Source organism: Camelus bactrianus, chromosome 29, assembly GCF_048773025.1.
Source record: "Camelus bactrianus isolate YW-2024 breed Bactrian camel chromosome 29, ASM4877302v1, whole genome shotgun sequence".
In the NCBI taxonomy this organism is placed as follows: Eukaryota; Metazoa; Chordata; class Mammalia; order Artiodactyla; family Camelidae; genus Camelus; species Camelus bactrianus.
The window spans coordinates 31256013-31280450 of NC_133567.1; positions in this window are offsets into that span (position 1 = coordinate 31256013).

Here is a 24438-nt window from a genome sequence, read left to right on the forward strand (position 1 = left end):
GAGAAGAGCTACAAGATAAACAAATTAAAATAAATGAAAATGACATAAGGGACCTATGGGATAATATAAAGCATCCCAATCTTCGCATAATAGGGGTTCCAGAAGGGGGAGAAAGATCAAAGGGGATTGAAAAGGTTTTTGAAGAAATCATGACTGAAAACTTCCCAAACTTAAAGAAGGAATCAGATATCCAAGTATAGGAAGCTCAGAGGGTCCCAAAAAGGAAGAACCCAAAAAGACCCACACCAACACATATCATAATCATGATGGCCAGAGTCAAGGATAAAGAAATGATCCAAAAGTCAGCAAGAGAAAAGCAAAGAGTGAGTTACAAGGGAACCGCCATAAGACTTTCAGCTGATTTCTCTACACAAACACTACAGGCCAGAAGGGAGTGGCAAAATATATTCAAATCCCTGAATGAAAAAAAGATGCAGCCTAGTATACTTTATCCAGCAAGGCTAAACTTTAGGATAGAAGGAGAGACAAAGAATTTCACAGACAAGAAAAAACTACAGAGTTTAGCAACACTAAGCCCATGCTAAAAGAAATATTGAAAGTTCTACTCTAAATAGAAAAGCAGCAGGATGCTACAGAAATGAGAAACTCACAACTGGAAAGGTGATAACTCATGAGTTACAAATAAAATAAACACAAAATTATAAAAGAAGGCATATAAATCATTGAGAGTGGGAAAGGGAGGCAGGAAAATATAGAATTTTTTTCTTTTTTAAATTTCTTTTTCTCAGTAGAATGTGTTTGAGATCATGTTACTATCACTTTAATAAAAACAGTTATAGTAATGGGTAAATAGACTTAAAAAAAAGTGCAACAGTGAGCCAAAAACTTACAAGGGACTCACTAAAACTAAATAAAATTCATGATAATACAAAGGAAAATTACCAAACCACAAAAGGAAGAAGAAAGGAAAAAAGAGGAAATACCAAATCAACTGCAAAGATAAGTTCAAAATGGCAATAAACACTCATCTGTCATTAATTACTGTAAATGTTAATGGACTAATGCTCCAGTCAAAAGGCATAGAGTGGCAGATTGTATAATAAAGCAAGAACCTTCAATATGCTGCATAAAAGAGACCCACTTTAGGGAGAAGGACACATATAGATTGAGAGTGAAAGGATGGAAAAGGATAATCCATGCAAATGAAAAAGCCAAAAAAGCAGGTGTTGCAATACTGATTTCAGACAAAATAGACTTTAAAACAAAGGCCATAAAGAAGGACATTTTATAATGATTAAAGGAGTGATACAAGATGAGGATATTACACTCATTAATATATATGCACCCAATATAGGAGCACCTAAGTACATAAAACAATTACTAACAGAGATAAAGGGGGATACTGATGGGAATACAATCATAGTTGGAGATTTTAACACTGCATTAACATCACTAGACAGATCTTCCAGAGGGAAAATAAATAATGCAACAGAGAAATTAAATAATACAATAGAAAAATTATATTTGGTGGATATTTTCAGAGAATTACACTCCCCAAAAATAGGATATACTTTCTTTTCAAGTGCACATGGAACATTTTCCAGGATTGATCATGTACTTGGGCACAAAAGAAACCTCAACAATTTTAAGAAGATAGAAATTATCTCAAGAATCTTTACTGACAACAATGCCATGAAAATAGAAATCAACAACAGAGAAACAAAGAAGAAGAAAAGGAAAGCTTGAAGATTAAACAAAATGTTATTAAAAAGAAAAACAATGGGTCAATGAGGAAGTGAAAGCTGAAATTAAAAAATACCTTGATACAAAAGACAATGAAAGCATAACCACACAAAATTTATGGGACACAGCAAAGGCAGTGCTAAGAGGGAAGTTTATAGCGATACAGCCCTTCCTCTAAAAAGAAGAAAAACCTCAAATAAACAATTTAACCCACCAGCTGAATGAACTAGAAAAAAGAAGACCAAAAAACCCCAAAAGGCAGCAGAAGGAAGGAAATTATAAAGATTAGGGAGGAAATAAAGAAAATGGAGATTAACAACACCATAGGTAAAACCAACCAAACCAAAATCTGGTTTTTGAAAAAGTAAATAAAATCGACAAAACTCTGGCCAAACTCACAAAGAAGAAAAAAGAGAGAGCACAAATTAGCAAAAAAAGAAAGGAAATGGAGAAATTGCAACAAATAAAATAGAAATACAGAATATCATATGAGAATATTATGAAAAACTGTATGTAACCAAACTGGATAACCTAGAGGAGATGGACAAGTTTCTGGAAACATACTGTCCACCAAGACTGAATCAATAAAAACTGACCACTTGAACAAATCGATCACTTGAAATGAAACCTAATTTGCAATAAGAAACCTCCCTATAAATAAAAATCCAGGACCGGATGGCTTCACAGGGGAATTGTACAAAGCATGCAAAGAAGAACTGATACCAGTCTTTCTCAAACTCTTCCAGAAGATTGAAAAGTAGGGAATGCTCCCAAACTCATTCTATAAAGCCACCATCATCCTGATACCGCAACCAGGCAAAGACACACCAAAAAAGAAAATTATAGGCCAGTATCACTGATGAACATAGATGCCAAAGTCCTCATCAAAATATCAGCAAATAGAATCCAACAACACATAAAAAGATTATACATCATGACCAAGTGGTGTTCATCCCAGGGACACAAGGGTGGTTCAACATATGCAAATCAATCAATGTAATACATCACATCAACAAAAGAAAAGACAAAAACCACATGATCATCTCAATAGATGCAGAAAAAGTATTTGATAAAATTCAACACCCATTTATGATAAAAACTGTCACCAAAGTATGTATAGAAGGAACATATCTCAACATATAAAAGCTATATATGACAAACCTATAGCCACAATAGTACTCAATGGTGAAAAACTCAAAAGCTTCCCACTAAAATCTGGGACAAGGGTGCCCACTATCACCACTCCTATTCAACATAGTCTTGGAAGTTCTAGCCACAGCAATCAGACAAGAGAGAGAAATAAAAGGAATCCAAATTGGAAAAGAAGAGATAAGAGTGTCACTATATGCCAACAAGTTACTATATATAGAAAACCCTAAAAGGTCCACACAAAAACTACTAGAGCTGATCAAAGAATTCATCAAGGTAGCAGGTTACAAGATTAACGTTCAAATATCTGTTGCATTTCTTTACACTGATTATGAATCATCAGAGAAAGAATGTAAGGAAACAATCCCCTTTAAAATAGCACCCAAAGTAATAAAATAACAAGGAACAAATCTAACCAATGAGGTGAAAGAATTATACACAGAAAACTATGAACCAATGATGAAGGATGTTTCCATGTCTTTGCTATTGTAGGTAATGCTGCTATGAACATTGGGGTGCAGGTGTCACCTACAGCCTAAATGTCCATTAACAAATGACTGGATAAAGAAAAAGTGGTATATATGAACAATGGAATACTACTCAGCAATAAAAACTGACAACATAATGCCATTTGCAGCAACATGGATGTTTGTGGAGAATGTCATTAAAGTGAAGTAAGCCAGAAAGAGAAAGAAAAATACCATGAGGTTGCTCATCTGTGGAATCTAAAAAAACAAAACAAAACTAACAAACAAACAAAAAAAACCCAAAAAACAAAAAAACAAATCATAAATACAAACAGAAGTATACTCATAGACATAGAATACAAACTTGTGGTTGTCAAGGGGGTAGGGGGTGGGAAGAGATAGACTGGGATTTCAGAGTTTTAGAATACATAAACAAGATTACACTGTACAGCACAGGGAAATATATACAAGATCTTATGGTAGCTCACAGAGAAAAAAATGTGAAAATCAATATATATATGTTCATATATAACTGAAAAAAAAAGTGCTCTACACTGGAAATTGACACAACATTGTAAAATGATTATAAATCAATAAAAAAAATTTTAAAAAAAACATTGATGAAGGAAATTAAAGAAGACTTTAAAAATTGGAAAGATATCCCATGCTCTTGGATTGGAAGAATCAATATTAAAATGGTCACACTGCACAAGACAATTGACATATTTAATGCAATCCCTATCAAATTACCCAGGACATATTTCACAGAACTAGAATAAATCATAATAAAATTTATATGGAACAATCAAAGACCTAGAATTAACAAAGCATTACTGAAGAGAAAGAAAGAGGCTGGAGGAATCATTCTCCAAGACTTCAGACAATACTATAGAGCTACAGTCATTAACGCAGCATGGTATTGGTACAAAAACAGACATATAGACCAGTGGAACAGAAAAGAGAGCCCAGAAACGAACCCACAAACTTTTGGTCAACTAGTCTTTGATAAAGGAGGCAAGAATATACAATGGAATAAAGACAGACTCTTCCGCAAATGGTATTGGGAAAACTGGACAGCAGCATGTAAAACAATGAAGCTAGAACACTCCCTTACAACATACACAAAAATAAACTCAAAATGTATCAAAGACTTAAATATAAGACAAGATAAAATAAGAGGGAAACATAGGCAAAACATTATCTGACATACATATCAAAATTTTCTCCTAGTAGAATTAAAAGCAACAATAAATAAATGGGACCTAATGAAACTTACATGCTTCTGCACAGCAAAGGAAACCATAAGTAAAATAAAAAGACAACCTACGGAATGGGAGAAAAATTTTGCAAATGAAATCGATAAAGGCTTGATCTCCAGAATACATAAGCAGCTCATATGACTCAAGAAGAAAAAAAATAAACGACACAATCCAAAAATGGGCAGAAGATCTAAACAAGCAATTCTCCAAGGAAGACATATAAATGATCAATAGACACATGAAAAAATGTTCAATATCACTATTTATCAGAGAAATGCAAATCAAAACTACAATGAGGTATCACCTCACACCAGTCAGAATGGCCATCATTCAAAAGTCCACAAATGACAAATGATGGAGAGGCTGTGGAGAAAAGGGAGCTCTCCTACACTGCTGGTGGGAATGCAGTTTGGTGCAGCCACTGTGGAAAACAGTATGGAGATTCCTCAAAAGACTAGCAACAGACTTACCATATTACCCAGGAATCCCACTCCTGGGCATATATCCAGAAGGACCCCTACTTCAGAATGACACATGCACCCCAATGTTCATAGCAGCTTTACAATAGCCAAGACATGGTAACAGCCTAAATGTCCAACAGATGACTGGATAAAGAAGAAGTGGTATATTTATACAATGGAATAATATTCAGCCATAAAACCCGACAACATAACGCCATTTGCAGCAACATGGATGTTCCTGGAGAATGTCATTCTAAGTGAAGTAAGCCAGAAACAGAAAGAAAAGTGCCATAAGAGATCACTCATATGTGGAATAAAAACAAAAAAAAGCATAAATACAAAACAGAAATAGACTCAGAGACACAGAATACAAACTTGTGGCTGCCAAGGGGGCGGGGGGTGGGAAGAGATAGATCAGGATTTCAAAATTGTAGAATAGTTAAACAAGATTATACTGTATAGCACAGGGAAATATATACAAGACCTTATGGTAGCTCACAGAGAGAAAAATGTGAAATATATGTTCATGTATAACTGAAAAATTGTGCTCTAGATAGGAAATTGACACAACATTGTAAAATGACTATAAATCAATAAAAAATATTAAAAAATAAATCTTGGAACTGAATGTGTGTGGAAGCCATCCATCACCTACCTTTTTGTGAACACTGAGTTTTATTGATTTGGACACAGTCATACCTATATATATATATGGGGAGGCACTCTCTCCAACTCGATTTTCCATCACAAACTGCCTTTACCTTGAAACCGGCTCTAGGAAACATGGTGAGAACTCAGGATAAGTGATTGCATATTTACCCTTGCCCTTTAGGCTAGCTGAATGTATGCTTCTCCACATGTTCCATTCTGGGATCCAGACCCTAACCTTGAACTCTGACCCTAACCATGAACACTTCTATCCCTCAACCCTGACCCTGAACCTGCCCCAGCCCCAGCCCCAGCCCCAACCCTAACCTTGCCCCAACCCCAAACACAATCCCAATCCTAACCCCAACCCAAACCCTAACACTAAACTCAATCCTAACCCTAAACCCAACCCCATATACAAACACAACCCCAACCACAAACTTGTCCCTGACCCCTAACCTGAACCCAAACCTCACTCTCATCCTGATCCTCAACCTCATCCTATCCCTTAACCTCAACCTATCCATCATACTAAACAGGAACATGTACCCTAACCATCACCTGAGCCAGCATCCTACTTACCCGTGCCCTAAACTTGTACCCTGAGCCCTAGCTCTATCCCCAGCACTAGCCCTGAACTTGACATTGACCCAGACCCTAGCCCTGACTCTGGCCCAAACCCTAACCCTGGCCCTGGCTCTAGTCCTAGCCCTAGTCCTAACACTAGCCCTATCCATAGCCCTGACGCAGAAGCCCTGACCCCATCTGCTGACCTTGACCATAAACTCTGTACCTGAACATGACCCTGACTGATATTGACACCGAACCTGTCCCTGAAACTTGTCCCCACACCAAAAACACTGACCTTAACAGTGACCACTGACTCCTAACCAGACCCTAATGCTGAAACCTGAACTTGACCCTGACCCAGACTCTGACCCAGACCCAGATGCTGAACAGGACCTTACCCTAACCCTACCCTTAACACTAACCCTAACACTACCTTAACCCTACCCTAAACCTAACCCTAAACCCTAACCTGAAACCAAGCCTTTACCCTAACCCTAGCCATAGACAAAGCCCTAGCCCTAACCCTGACCCTGAACCAAAACACTGACCCTACCTGAACCCTGACCCTAAGCCTGAATGCTGACCATAAGCCTGAACCCTGACCCTAACCTTAACCCTAACCTGATTCCAAACCCAGCCCTGACCCCGAATCAAACCCCGAACCAAGCCTGAACCCGAACCCGAACCCTCACACCATAACCTGCACCATAAAACCCTGACCCTGACCCTTACCCAGACCCAGACCCTGACTCTGACCCTAGACCCTAAACCCTAGACCCTGACCTAGACCATGACCCAGACCTTGACCTTTGCCCTGACCCTTGACCATAATGCCTAACTCAGCTCTTACCCATAGACCCAACCACAGCCCATACTCATGACATAAACATCCAATACTTCTCCAGGCCCCTGTTCCCTAGTGCTGACCCCTAAGACCCTTTGCCTAACCCTTACCACTGACTATTTTACTTTCACCTTGTCTCTACCCCTCATTCCTTAATCCTATTTTCTTGGAATAACATAAGACTATCTTGATGGAATAAAATCCCACAGAAACATCACAAAAACAATCAACTTGCCTATTAAATTCGATTCCTCCACTTACCTAAAGTACTACTTACCTTAATTTAACCACACAATAAAAAGATTATGCACCATAAGCAAATGTCTCCACAGAAGATTTTATAATTTTTTAACATTTTAAGCCAAACAATGTCTTAAATTTTAACATAAAACTGAACGGTATAATAAACAACAATATTACAGCAGGAGAAATTACATAATCTGATTCAATTGATCACAAGAAACGTTAAAAAACTCCACTCTTACTTCATGGAATAAACACTCGTGAAAATAGGGGTAGAAATAAATTATCTTAGTATGATACACAGCATTATAAGAAACAGTAAATAAAAATCTGGAATAAAGCCCAGAGGTTTCCTTTCAACACTTTTATTCACTATTTTCCTGGAACTTCCACAAAAAGCCAGGGTGAAAGACAGTAAGAGTATCAACAAATAAAATTGTTACACTAAAAACAAATCTATTCACCAATCAGATGACATCATCATATATATATATATATATATATATAAATCTTGAAATCATGAACAATTCACTGAGTAGCTCAACTTTTAAGCTGTAAGCAACTCAAATACTTCAGCAAGTAGACAATACAAATTGTCAATGTATCAGAAATTCTTTCTTGTACACAGTAACAATGAATAATGTCAAGAATAATTTAACAGAATTTTATTTTACATAATATCAATATTACTAGAATACCTAAGAATCAATTTTATCAAGGTGTAAGACTAGTAAATTGAAATGGAAAAGACATTACCAAAAGAAATAAAATAAAACCTTAAAAAAAGAAGACATCCCATGTTGATAACAAAACTAAACATGGAAGGAGTGCCCAAAGCGATCTAGAGAGAAATAGACTGAAGCCAGTTTACTAGAAGATTTATCTGCTGACTGAAACTTCCTGTAGTGGAAGCCCACCAATCTACTAAGTATTTTTCTTAATTAAAGTGTTTGATTGGCTTCAATTGATGTAGAACAAACTCTTGTAATCCGTATTTTCAGAAATGAAATTGTACTTCCTTAAACATTTGAAAACTGTTGGTGTGTACAGCCTGAATCCATACTTAAGCACTGATACAGTTGATATTAAGGGCAGTAATCCTGTGAGTGTTAGGATTAGTAATAATCAGAATGTTGTTTTCTATGTTTAAAATCTCATTTTTTTTTATAATTTATTGATAAAAATATAGGTAGTGCCTTGGAGGATTTTAGCCAGAAGTACAAATATATGTTGAATAATGCTGCAAGGAATATTAATGTTTGTAGTTTGATGTTAATGAATTTTGTTATATCTTGAGTTATTACTCATTTGAGGAAAAACCCTTATACTGGTGGCAGACCACCTAAGACAATATGATGATGGGGATAAAAATTGTGATCAGAAAAGTTTTATTTTATGTGTGTGATAATGATACTGTTGCAGTCCATGCACAGGGCATAAATAGTAAGTTGACAGTGTTTTTGATACAAATTAGTGCATTTAGGGTTGTCATGATTGGATTACATATTGTAATAGCTTTTATTCATCTTATATGGACAGTTGATGAGCAGGCTATAAATTTTGTAGTGGGTTTTGTTAGTCTGTCTCAGCTGCTGATGATACTTCATAATAGAGCTTTGATGAATAGTATGTTTAGTGGGCAGTGAGATTTGGTGTAACACATAGGGGTGTACATTTGTCACATTAATAAGATTGGCTCTATTGTATGACGTATGCCCTGTATAAATTCAATCACTCAGAAAAGAAATGGGGGAAGTTCAATTTTATGTCTAGGGCTATTGTTAAAATGGTGGATGCTCTTAGATTAAAGAATTTTGTAATTGTTCATTGACTGGAGTATACTAGATTAATAATAATATCCAATATAAATAGTATTGATGTGGTGTTTATTGTTAGAAAAGACTTGTTCTTGCTTCTATAACTTGTGCATTTAATTTTCTTTTAGAATGGAAATACTAGTACCATGTGAGCTTTTTATTAAAATAATGATTCCTGAGATAATGGTCAGTAGAATGACAGTAAAAATAGGGTTTACTAGTATACTAAAGATATAAAACAATACTCTTAGGGTATGTGCCTGATAGTTTATTTAACAGACTATATTCACCATAGAATGTGGTATAATGTGGTAGCATGAACATTTTAAAATTCTTAGGGGTAGGATCAATTCCTATGATTCTAGGAACTGATTAAACCTCTTTTATTTACTATTTTAAAAGAGCTCTTTTGGGGGAGGGTATAGCTCAGTGGTAGAGTGTATGCTTAGATGATGATGATAATAATAATAATAATAATAATAATAATAATAATAATAATAATAATAATAATAAATAATAATAATAATAATAATATATTAAATATTTTAAATAATAATAATAATAATAATAATAATAATAATAATAATAATAATAATAATAATAATAATAATAATAAATTTAAACATACATAAATAAACCTACTTACTTCCCCTTTAAAAGCAAAGCAAAACAAACAAACAAAAACTCTTTGGTCAGACATACTTCTTATGTTTGTAGTGGGATGCCTGATGCACTGACAGGTACTGAAACATATACATAGAGCTAGTCTTTGTGTTAATTTTTTTCATAAAAAAGGGATGTATAAAAAAGAAATCTAAAAAGAGAACATAAATCCAAAACAGAAATAGATTCATAGACATAGAATACAAATTTGTGGTTGCCAAGGGGGAGAGGGGTGGGAAGGGATAAACTGGGAGTTCAAAATTTGTAGATACTGACAGGCATATGCAGAATAGATAAACAAGATTGTACTGTATAGCACAGGGAAATATATACAAGATCTTGTGGTAGCTCACAGGGAAAATAATGTAACAATGAATATATATATATGTTCATGTATAACTGAAAAATTATGCTCTACACTGGAATTTGACACAACATTGTAAAATGACTATAACTCAATAAAAATGTTAAAAAATAAGAGATGTATAAGATGATCATCTCAAAATTGTGTGTAGGATATTCAAATTCATAGAAAGGATATTGTTAGGAGGCATGTTTGAATAATAACATTGGCTGTATGTAATTTGGCTGTATATAATTCTGTTATCTAGGGATTTTGAAATGCCCTTAAAAATAGAATAATTTTGAAACCATTTATTATAGTGATACTGACATATTCAGCTATAAAGATCAGAGAAAATAGACCTGCTACATATTCTACATGGAAGGTATATACAAGTTTTGATTCTCCTGTTAAATCAAAATGGGGCTCTGTTGATTTCTGCTACAGTAGAGGTAAATATAAAAAAAAATCTAGCTAGGGTTTGGGAGGGGAAAATTAATCATAGGTATTCTTGTTTAATAAATGAGAGTATAAATGATCCATTTATCAGTGGGAATAATAAACCAATAATTGCTAGTTTACTTTATTTGAGATTGTGCTTTTGCCTATAAAGCTCTGATTAGTGTGTATTTTTAATATTGAACTCATCCAGATCAGAGCATGGAATAAGAAGCTAGGCTTCATACAGCCAGTATAAGAAGTGTGCCTAAGTTTACATCAGTGGATAGTGGATAAGTTATGTTAAGAGGAACTGCTAATGTGAAAGCCATGGTTAAGGCCAGCATTGGTGCAATAATATACATAAATTGATGATATTTGGGCCTCTCTAAATTTCCAGAACCTAGGAATTCCCTTTAATTAATGTGAATAATGACACAGTGAGCAAACCTGTAATACTTAGTAAAAGAATGTAGATTGTAAATCTGTTCTTAGGAAGAGGACTTAACCTTAAGGAAATAAAGATTTATGTTTGATGCAATTGTTGTGTTCTGCTACTGTAGCAAACCGTGTTCTACACTAGGGTATGTATAAATTATTAAAATTTTACTGTATCACCAATTAATTTGATGGTGCTTTTATAAAGTGACCCTTAATTCTTTTGCCCTCTCATACTGGGACAAGTGTATAATAGATACAAACTTACTGGGATCATTCCAGTCTGAACTCATATCTCACAGAACTTTAATCATTAAATGAAGCATTTTCAGCAGTTACAACACTGGGATCTTCTGATCCAATTCTGAGGGTATAAAATCTATTGCTGAAATGAATTCTAAATTTGAATTGAGCTATTATTCTTAGAGTACTTTTTTCTGTTAATCAATGTATTGGATCAATACATTCTACAGCATTTTGAAAAGCTGGTCTAAATTTTAATCACTTGGAGCTTGTTATATTCATTGGGGCCACCACAACCATAATTATTAACCCATTAAAAGCTATGTTATCCCTTAAGATTCAGTTATTTATTTTATAGATTAAACACATAAAGCACCAAAGGAACTTCTCATTTTATATGGCTCCCACCTCTTATTGGGAAGGTCAATTTCACTGATGAAAAGAGATAGTAAAAACCTTGTGCCATTCTCCTAGCTGCTTATTTAGAAAACAAGTGATTATGCTACATTTTCAGTGTCAGGAAACCATGGCCATTAAATATGTCCTTTGTTAGGCAGTTCCTCTAAGATTAGAAGTGCTAGAGGTAACCTTCCTGGTAAACATGCAGGACATGTGATTACCAAGTTCCTTTTCCTTTTAGAAAGTCATTCCTTAAATGCAAACCTGTGTTGGACTAACAGTTTTTTTTATAATTAAGTATTGGTTAGGGTTTATTTTACTGTTAACCATCAATAAGTGATTCATCCTGATATAAGCTTATGCAAGGATAAATATTTCTTGCTACCAATATGAATAGTATTGCTTTTACTAACTAATAGATTAGTCCAGTATTAAATTATGAGGTTTATTATTTTGCTATTGATATTGAGATGAATGTGTTCTTAACCTTGAATGCTTTCTTAATTGGTGGCTTCTTTTAAGCAAACTACAGCATTGTTTAGGCTTATTCTCTAGAGAAGCTTATATCCTGCATCTACAACCTGTACCTTTTAAAATTACATTAAATTATATTAACAGTTTTGTTTTTAATTAATAATTAAAATTGAACTAAAATTCTTTTATGAACAACCTGCTATCATCAGACTTGTTGGGCTTATTACCTCTACTCATAAATCTTCTATTATACCATATTGATGAATTTGTTCCAGTAAACTGTTCATAAATACATCATCTGGTTTCAAGGTATTTAACTTATTTCATCTTTCCTTAATGGTACTTTATACTACTAGATTTAATTTTCTATCTTCAATATATTAAGTGTTAAACAAATCTCTAATTTACTTATGATAGTTGAATATGGTAGAAAGCCTGGGCTGGCTTTAGTTCAAATTTTTCATGAAGTATGGGATCTACTGGGTGTAAACCAGGTGCTTTTCTTTCAACTACACTTTAGTGCATCAAAGCACACTCTCTGGTGTGCTCACCTTGTCATGAATCACCTCCTCTTTAATAACTTGTCCTTGCTAATGGGCTATAAAAAGTTATCACTATTTGAGTAGGGTGATGAGATGAGTGTGCCTGCTTCGTGTCCTGATTGTATTTCTCACCCTTCTTAATTTACAACTATGTTCTCCTTTGGTATTTCTTAACAGTTTTGTATATATAATTTTGTACTCAAGTTGGCCCTTGACTTACCATCCAATAGTTTACACTTAGACCTGACATTTTTATATCTGATCATTATGATTATGACTGCTCCTTTTGGGGGTATACTGAAGATGCTGGTACAGAGACAAACCACCAAAAAAAAACTGATAATATAAATGAGTTTAGAAAAGTTGTATGATAAAATATCAATACAGAAAAATCAGTTGTTAAAATATACACAATATCACTAATTATCAGAGAAATGCGAATCAAAACTACAATGAGGTATCACTTCACACCAATCAGAATGGCCATCATTCAAAAATACAAAAATGACAAATGCTGGAGAGGCTGTGGAGAAAAGGGAACTCTCCTACACTGTTGGTGGGAATGCAGTTTGGTGCAGAAACTATGGAAAACAGTATGGAGATTCCTCAAAATACTAGGAATAGACTTACCATATGACCCAGGAATCCCACTCCTGGTCCTCTATCCAGAAGGAACCCTACTTCAAAAAGACACTTGTGTCCCAATGTTTATAGCAGCAATATTTACAGTAGCCAAGACATGGAAACAGCCTAAATGTCCATCAACAGATGACTGGATAAATAAGAAGTGGTATATTTATACAACTGAATACTATTCAGCCATATAAATTGACAAAATAATGTCATTTGCAGCAACATGGATGCTCCTGGAGAATGTCATTCTAAGTGGAGTAAGCCAGAAAGAGAAAGAAAAATACCATATGAGATCACTTATATGTGGAACCTAAAACAAACAAACAAGCAAACAAAAAGCATAAATACAAATCAGAAATAGACACATAGACATAGAATACAAACTTGTGGTTGCCAAGGGGGTGGAGGGTGGGAAGAGATAGACTGGGATTTCAAAATTGTAGAATAGATAAACAAGGTTATACTGTATAGCACAGGGAAATAAATACAAGATCTTATGGTAGCTCACAGAGAGAAAAATTTGACAATGAATATATATATATATATATATATATATGTACATGTATAACTGAAAAATTGTGCTCTTCACTGGAATTTGACACAACATTGTAAAATGATTATAAAGCAATAAAAAATGTTTAAAAAAGAAAAATGAGTTGACTTTCTATATGCTAATAAAGAAGTTCCAGAAAGATAAATTACTAAAACATCCTTATTTCACAATTGTACCAAAAAATAACCAAAATATCTAGAAATAAATTATAAAGGATGTGAAAGGCCTGCACATGGAAACTTATATAAAACGCTGATAAAGAAATTGATACAGGACACACATCCACAAAATTTGTGCTCATACATTTGAAGAACATTGGTATAACAATAATCAAGCCAAAGCAGTGTACACATTAATTGCAAACTCTATCAAATTCAAATAGCTTTTTTTTCATGGACACAAAAACCAAGAAATCCTAGCATTTGTGTAGAACAAAGAACCCGGAATAACCTAAATGATCCTAAGAAAGGAGAAAAGAGCTAGAGGCATCATTCTCACTGACTTCACAGTACATGATGAAGCTACAGTCACCTAAGCAGTGTGGTATTGGCACAAAAACAGGCACATGAACCAGAGTGATAGAATAGAGAGCACAGGAATAAACCCAGTTTATGTTGTTAGTTAATTCACGACAAAAAAGCTAAGGATACACAATGGGGAAAGACAGTATCCTCAATAAATGGTGCCAAGAACACCGGAAACCATATCCCCCCAAAATGACACGAGACACTGTCAACATCACACACAAAATTAAGAGTAAACTCCACAAGTTCCCATATAAAGCCCCTTCTCTGCTGGATTTTCTGAAAATGGAAACCCTTGGCTGTAACCACTTGGAGAAAGCTTCTGCCCACTTTTTCCACATCTTTTACTCTCATGATGTTGCCTCCTGTTGGTTCCTGAAGAAGTCTGGCTCCTGCCTGTGTGTACTTACCTGAGCATTGTCCCGAAGTTGAAACCACGACGGGTCCTGAAGAGGCCCAGCCTCCACTAGCTCCACGAGGAGCCAAGCCCCTCAGTGAGAAACGTGCACCTCAAGGGTCAGAGAGTGGGCATGGAGCCACCTTCTGACCAGCTGGGAACTGCAGGTGCAACCACTCAGTGTTTACCAAGTGTACTCTAAGTTGTCCATACAATTATAAAAATGCACATCTATAAATATTCTAAAGGAAAACATGTAAGAAAATCTACATAACCTTGTCTAAGTGATGAACTTTTAAAAAAAAATCCCCAAATCTATCCACAAAAGTAAAATTTGTATCATGGAATTTAAAAAAAATAAAAATTTAAACATTGTTTACAATCTTATTCAGTAAACCTAAAGACAAACCACACACTGAGAAAAATAAATCTACACAACACATACCTGATGAAGGATTTGGACTCAAATTACATCAAGAATTTTATAACAAACAACCCAAATAAAAACTGGCAAAGATCTTAACAAACACCTTTCCAAAGAAAATCATATACCATTAAGGAATTACAAACTAAAATGATGATATAGAAATGCACACATATTAGAACCATTAAACTCCAAAGAAATGACATTACCTGTGATTGATAGAGAATGAAGAAAAACAGGAAATCTCCCCCACTGCTGGAGGAATCCATGTGTGGCTACTTTGAAAAACAGTTTGGCAGTTTTTTCCAAAGCTAGTCAAAGTTCACCTGAGGACCCAAGAGTGTGTCTCTAGTATTTAGACAACTGCTTTGAAAGTGTCCAAACAAAACCTAGCCTGCAATTATGCACAACAACTCTACTCATAATGCCTAGAATCTTTAAAATATGAGGATATCCTTCCATGCATGAATACATAAGATAATTAGGGTATACCCATATGAAGGATGGCAAATTACACTCTAAAATAAATCTCTTTAGCTTGAAGATTACAATGGACAGATTTCTTAAAAAGGAACCATGAGATTATATGAAACCCAAGTCAATTTTGCCTTTTTGAGGCAATTTTATATTTATAATGGAAATCTCCATTTGAAAGGTTGTGTCCCCCTCTGTACCAGGAATAGAAAAATGACTAAATCTCAAACAACAACAACAACAACAACAACAACAACAACAACAAAAACAACAACAAAACACTCTTACTAATGGAGAAGGCTAAGATTTAAATCTGTACAATGAACATACCCTTCCTTTCTTTTGATTTTAGATGAAGATGGTATGTCAAGTGATGTCTTGGGCCATTTCAGGGAATTACTCAATTTTCTGGGTATCTCCCATGCTTAAAGGAGGTATGCATGTTACTAAGCTTGTTTATATAATTATATATAGACAGCTAATACCACAAAAGTGTGTACTTAAAATGATTTAAATGTTATGATTTAAAATGATTTGTGTCATATTATGTATTTTTAATCACAATCAAAATAATCAGGTATGTAGTACTGATACAATGCATGATAGTAATACACACTAAAAAGATCCCTAGTGAAAAAAGCCATAAAGAAAAGTTCTCCCAGTTGAAGTGATTATCGTGTATGCTTTAAACCCATCAAGGTTGTCAAAATGAGAGAATCTCAGTAACAATTCTAGAAAAAGAAAACAAGCAATTAGACCTACTGGTGAAAGTTGAAGTGAGCCTATGGATTAAATAATAATGTGGAAAGCATATCACTTCCTCATTTGCACATTATATGGTGGTTCTTCAGGAGAGTGTCCCTGCTTTGGGGAAAGCAGACTACAGTATTTGGTGCAAAGTGCCAACTATGAGGACTTTTTATCATTACAAAAATTATTGGAAAGTCCAATATTTTCAAAGCAACCATATCAATACCATGGCAGAAAAGTGGATAAGACAGATATCAAACGTTGATATAGAGGCCAATACTTACCCAGACCAAGGTCATCTAAAGTTGTGATGATAATTGCCCTTGTAGAAATCCACTTGCTATTAAGAGGTACTGTGGGAGGAGTATACAAGTAGCCATCAAGGTTAAACAGTATCTAAACATCCTTATTGTCTTGCATCAGAGGTGCAGATGTACTGTCATTCTGTCTAAGCATCATCCATGTGAGTTCCTGCCTGGGTCCCCAAGCCTTGCATCCACATGTCTATGCAAGTAACTGTCTCACTCCCAACAACATAGCACTGCCAGTAGCTCCTAGACCAGCCAAAGAGAAACAGAAATTGATGGGATATAGTCAGTGGCAGTGTTTTGGAAGAGGCTGGTTTGGCCATGTGGCATCTTCCTAGGTTTGCAGGCCTCTGTGAGTGAGCGAGGAAGCCTGATATCTGGGTACATGTCAAGGTGACCTAAGCTGGGCTGAGAGTGTGGGGCATTGGTGAAGGTTATAACAGACTTTTCAGGGGTACTTCTGCCTACACTTGTGCAACATGGTCTGTTCATCCCCAGCACAGATTAGAGAACAGCACAGTTCCCACGGGTGCTGCACAAGGCCAAACCTAAGGTGTAATGGCTTACTGACCCTGCCATCATGTGGTAACTCAAAACCATCATCCATCCAGTAATGTGTGAATTTTCCCTGTGAAAAGTGCTTTACAGAATTCAATATAAATTCAATGTAGATTTTATAGAAATTCAATTATAGTGAAGTAGAATTCCACATATACAAATATATCCCATGCATGAAATAATAATTTTGCCATCATATGTTTCCTAACATAAACAGCTATAATGTAGTTTCTTTAAAGGTTAATTGAAATGAAGAGAGAAGTAGTAAGATCTTAAGCTCCTATAGAGAGACAATTTCACAGCAAAAGTTATTTGGATGTATGTGGCTTATTTGGGAAGTGATGACAGGAATCCAGAGAGGTGTAGATGGCAAAAAGGGACAGTAAGACAGGGAAAATGGAAAAGTCAAGAAAGGCGAGTTATGGGACTGGTTCCCCTTCTGGGAAATGAGGTCAATCCCAAAATGGATATTCTGAAGAACTACATAGAATGCACTTCAGAAGTATCCCTTTGAAGGGAAATGTGGAGATTTATCCAACAACTCACATTTCCCAGTGATTGAGAGTTTTTGTAGATGTCTTTAACACCCCTTAACTTTCAGGCTGTGCTTGTGCAAAATGAGCTGCCTTTCACAGTTTGAAGAAAAGCCTGAGACAGAATAGATGAAAGGCACTCGAGGCAGGACATAGACGTAAGCTTACTGGTACCAGGAATGCTCTGCTACAGTACGTTTTAGAACAGAGGCAAGAGGATGAGCAATGAGAATTGGAAATAACTGAAGCCTAAGAATTGGGAAATAGAGTGACCGAATCTGAATAATACTTTCAGACAAAGCCTTGTACTGAAAATAATTTAAACTTCTGGATTAAGGTAATGTATCTTTTCAAAAGCAATAAAAATGCTAAACTAGTATGGAATGACATCATTAGGCCAAATTTCAAGGGAAAGTGGGAACTCAGTGAGGTAAGTGGAGCATGGAAGCTGTTGTCAAACAAAGGAATGTGCCATCAATTTTGAAGGTGTGAGATAAGGGGCCAGAGTTCAAAAGCCAGAGCTCACCCAAAGAGTCTATGGGGATGCAATGTACTTGATGACCATAGTTAATAATACTGTATTATATATTTGAAAGTTGCTAAGATAGTAGATATTAAACGTTTTCATCATAGGAAAAAAATATATATAGCTATTTGTGGCAATGGATGTTAACTAGACTTATTGTGATCATTTGTATCAAATACATAAATATGATTATATATATATATATATATATATATATATATGTATATATATATATATATATATATTTCAAATCCATGATTTTGTGCACCTGAAAGTAATATAATATTATATGCCAGTTATATCTCAATTTAAAAATAATGTAAAAATGCATGAACTAAAATATCAAAGGAGAAAAGAAGAAAAACAAAGGTAAAGGACTTAGGTTTTAATAACATGATATTAACCAATTATGAGAAATAAAGGCAATATAAAATGGGATGTATAATTCTATATTCTTGCCTCTCAAGAACACTGAAGATTAATGCAATGACAACACAGTTCCATTCAACACAAAAGGTGATGAAGCTTCAATGGCAAAGTGTCTTTATTAATGAAGAAATATGTTTTGCTTGAACATTAAAAATTCCAAGCTTGAAATTCCCATAGTAGAGCCCTAGTAAAGCATTCTTGCTGCAGTTTGAGGGGCTTAAACTTTCACTTCAAAAAATAACTTCAGATCTGAATACTCCCTAAACTATATGAGGCAAATGAATAACTGTGCATTGTTTGTTTGTTTTTCAGCTTAAAGAGAATAGATGCTATCTCATCTCTCCTGAAAATTATCCATTATTTCACACCTCCTAGAGTCATTAATTAGAATTCCAGCATTATTTGATAAGAAAACTAGAATGGGTTTTATTATACATAAAACTATATGTTATATTAGAATATATAATAACAGTATAATATATATTAATCACTTATTGTATTCCTGGAACTGTGCTAAACTTCCTCAATGTTAATATATTAAATGTGATCACTATACAGCTTGTGTGATTCTCAATGTGATTGTGCTATTTGTCAATTCATTGACTTCCCAACTCCAAGTCTACTCTTTATTCTCTATTCTGAAAAATTAGAGCTTAACTCCTCAAGTATTTTTCCTTGGCAAAATGGCAAAGTTCAGCTTTGTCAGTAGAAGGTGTTAGGAGGACAGACATGGTCTAGTGGGAGACCTCCTTTAGATATTGAAAGACTAAACTAGTTATTCTTAACATTTTCTGTACATAAACATCAACAGGGATGCTCTTAAAAATGCTCACACTTGACCTTTGGACCATCACCAGAGTGTCTGATTAAACAGAGCTGGACTTGGAGCTAAGCATGAGTGTTTTTTTAGGGACTCCTCCCCAAGTGATTTTAATTGCAAGCCAAGGATGAAAACAACTGGAGTACACCTACAAAGAAAGTGTGAACTTGAAGGGAATCTGCCTTCCCTCACTCCCAATGCATTATATTCAATGTTGATTTGATACAGTATGGAAAGGAGAGAGAAGAGAAGCAAAAAAAGATTCATGGCTATCATATTTATTTGCAGCCAGGGGTTTGTTTTAAAGTGTATGTTTTGTTATTCAAATATGGTGAGGCCAACAGATAAGGAGATGATTGTCATTGAAAAGATGGTTTGTTATTCACAGCTCCCAAGAGGAGAGGGCATGCCATTCCAATGTGGGGCCACACAAGAAAGTATCAGGGTCAGTAAGGAGCAGAGTGAGCAAGGTGAAACTTGGGCAAGAGTTTTATTGTGGCTGCTGCTGGAAGGGGAAAGGGAAGGGGTGAAGCAAATAGGCAGGTTAAGATTGGTTAGTTTGAATAATTTCAGCAGGCTGTATGGTATGGGGGTGTCCATAGTTGACTGATATCTGATCCTCAGGTGATTAGAGCAGTTGGATAGTGGCCCAGAGTGTGAAGGCTGATAGAGGAGGTGGCTGGAATATAGCCTATTGATTGGTTGGTTTTTTACAAAAGGCACACTTGCAAGGGAGTCCTTTACTATTTCTAAGAATTGGCTAACCCCAGATTGATCAGTCTCTTCAGGGACTGCAAAGTCCCAAGATGCCAAACCATTAAATACAGAAGCTAGTAAATATAGTTACTACAGGGTTGCATCTCTTGGATGGTCCAGGAACTCAAGCCAAAATTTTGGTTTAGGATGACTCTGGACTGGTAATATCCACAGTCACCTTAAAGAATTAAATATGAATCCTTCACAATGGAAGATAATTTTACCCTATTCATCTTACAATTCCAACAAGAAATTTTAAAAGAAATTAAATAGCAATAACAATTTAAAAATTGCCAAGCTCAAAAGGAAACAATGAGCAAACACCACTCCAAAAAAAAAAAAAGAATAAAGTGATTAACAAAATTTAAATGTTGAAAATTATTGAATACAGATTACAAACTCATAAGCTTTCTCTATTTAAACAAATAAAAGACAAACTTTAAAATATTTGCAAGTAATAGAAAATTATATAGTGACAGCAAATTTCAAAAGGAATGGAAAAGTCTTTAAATGAAAAATGGAATAGCTGAAATTAAAAACCCAAAATATATTATTAAAAGCAGATTAGAGACATCTGACAAGAGAACTGCTGTTCTGGGAGACAAATCAGAATACAATATCCTGAGTGCAGCACAGAAGAGGAAGTAGGAGGAGAAGGAGAAGAAGATTTAGAAGAGAAGTGAGGCATCTTAGAGGATAAGGCAAGAAAATCTAAACTATATGAAATGGGTGTTCCAGAACCAAATTGAGATTAATGCAGAAGCACTTTTAAAGAACTATCAACAACCAGAAAGAAATTAACAAAATGGCAATAATTGCATACCTATCAATAATTACTCTAAATGTAGATGGACTAAAGTCTCCAAACAGAAGATATAGAGTGACTGAACATATGAAAAACAAGATCGATGTATATGTTGCCTACAAAAGACTCACTTTGGATCAAGATACACACTGACTGAAAGTGAAGGAATGGCAAAATATATCCTATGCAAAGGGAGACAAAAAGAAAGGTGGTGTAGAAATACTTACATCAGACAAAATAGATTTAAATCAAAGACTGTAAAAAGAGACAAAGAAGAGCATTACATAATGATAAAGGGATCAATTTAACAAGAGGATATAACAATTTTATGGGGGGAAGGTATAGTTCAAGTGGTAGAGTTCTTGCTTAGCATGCATGAGGTCCTGGGTTCAATCCCCAGTAGCTCCTCTAAAAATAGACAAACCTAATTACCCTGCCCCCAAAATTAAATAATTAAATCATACAATAATAAATAAAATAATTTTTAAAAGAGGACACAAGACTTGTAAATATCTATGCATCCAACATAGGAGTACCTAAATACACAAAGCAAATATTAACAGACACAAAGGGAGACAGTAAGATAATGATAGTAATGACAATAATACAATAATATTTGAGGACTTTAACACCTCACTTACATCAATGGCTAGATCACAGAAAAGCAGAAAGGAAACAATGACCTTAAACACTACTTTAGACCAGATGAGCATAATAGATAAACACAGAACATTCCACCCAGAAGCAGCAGATACATATTCCTTTCAAATGCACATAAAGCATTATACAAGTTAGATCACATGTGAGGCCACAAAACAAAACTCAATAAATTTAAGAATAGTGAAATTATATTAAGCATCTTTTCTGACCAAAATGGTATAAAATTAGAAATCAATTATAATAAGAAAACTAGAAAAAAAAAGCCATAAACACATGGAGGCTAAAGATCAAGGTTCTAAAAAAGTAAATGGGTCAACAAAGAAATCAAAGAGGAAATTAAAAAAATACCTTGAAACAAATTAAAATAGAAATACAGCATTCCAAAATCTATAGGACACAGCAAAAATCATTCTAAGACAAAAATGTATAGTTATAAAGGCCTATCTTGGGAAACAAGAAAGCAAATAAACAATCTAACCTTACAGCAAAAGAAACTAAAGCAAACAAACAAATAAACAAAGAAAGCCCAAAGTGAGTAGAAGGAAGGAAATACTAGAACAGTATGAGGGGAGGAGGAGAGAGAGAGAAGTGACAGAAAGTTTATTAGAAAGAAATAATGGTTGAAAACTTCCCAAATTTATGGAGGGAAATAAATATCCATATTCATACAGCATAAAGAATCCAAAGGGAATGGATTTAAAGTCGACACTGAGACACATTATAAGCAATTGTCAAATCAAAGATGAAGACAGACTTTACAAAGTGTCATTAAAAAAATAACTTGTCACATACAAGAGAACCCATAACTATGAGAGAATTTCCTTTTTTTAACGTTTTTATTAATTTATAATCACTTTACAATGTTGTGTCAAATTCTAGTGTAGAGCATAATTTTTCAGTTATACATAAACATATATATATTCATTGTCACATAGTTTTTTCTGGGAGCTACCATAAGACCTTGTATATATTTCTCTGTGCTATACAGTATAATCTTGTTTATCAGTTCTACAATTTTGAAATCCCAGTCTATCCCTTCCCACCCTCCACCCCCTTGGCAACCACAAGCTTCTATTCTATCTCTATAAGTCTATTTCTGTTTTGTATTTCTGCTTTGTTTTTTTGTTTGTTTGTTTGTTTTTATTTTTAGATTCCACATATGAGCGAACTCATATGGTATTTTTCTTTCTCTTTCTAGCTTACTTCACTTAGCATGACATTCTCCAGGAACATCCATGTTGCTGCAAATGGCGTTATGTTGTTGGTTTTATGGCTGAATAGTATTCCATTGTATAACTATACCACTTCTTCTATATCCAGTCATCTGTTGATGGACATTTAGGCTGTTTCCATGTTTTGGCTATTGTAAATAGTGGTGCTATGAACATTGGGGTGAAGGTGTCATCCTGAAGTAGGGTTCCTTCTCTATATATGCCCAGGAGTGGGATTCCTGGGTCATATATTAAGTCTGTTCCTAGTCTTTTGAGGAATGTCTATACTGTTTTCCACAGTGGCTGCACCAAACTGCATTCCCACCAGCAGTGAAGGAGGGTTCCCTTTTATGGACAGCCTCTCCAGCACTTGTCATTTGTGGATTTTTAAATTATGGCCATTCTGACTGATGTGAGGTGACACCTCATTGTAGTTTTGATTTTCATTTCTCTGATAATTAGTGATATTGAGCATTTTTTCATCTGCCTATTGATCATTTGTCTGTCTTCCTTGGAGAATTGCCTGTTTAGCACTTGTGCCCATTTTTGGATTGGGTTTTTTCTTTTATTAAGTCATATAAGCTGATTATATATTCTGGAGATCAAGCCTTTGTCGGTTTCATTTGCAAAAATGTTCTCCCATTCCATAGGTTGTCTTTTTGTTTTACTTATGGTTTCCTCTGCTGTGCAGAAGTTTGTAAGTTTCACTAGGTCCCATTTATTTATTCTTGCTTTTACTTCTATTGCTTGAGTAGACTATTCTAGGAGAACATTCTTGAGATGTATGTCAGATAATATTTTGCCTATATTTTCTTCCAGGAGGTTTATTGTATCTTGTCTTATGTTTAAGTCTTTGATCCATTTTGAGTTTATTTTTGTGCATGGTGTAAGAGAGTGTTCTAGCTTCATTGCTTTACATGTTCTGTCCAGTTTCCTCCATACTATTTGCTGAAGAGACTGTCTTTATTCCATTGTATACTCTAGCCTCCTTTGTTGAAGATGAGTTGACCAAAAGTTTGTGGGTTCACTCATACCAGTCATTCTCAAACTCTTCCAGAAGACTGAAAAGGAGGGAATACTCCCAAACTCATTCAATGAAGCCATCATCATCCTGATACCAAAACCAGGCAAAGACACTACCAAAAAAGAAAATTATATGCCAGTATCACTGATGAACATACATGCCAAAATCCTCACCAAAATATTAGCAAATAGAATCCAACAACACATAAAAAAGATTATACATCATGACCAAGTGGCGTTCATCCCAGGGACACAAGGATGTTTCAACATATGCAAATCAATCAATGTAATACATCACATCAACAAGAGAAAGGACAAAAACCACATGCTCATCTCAATAGATACAGAAAAA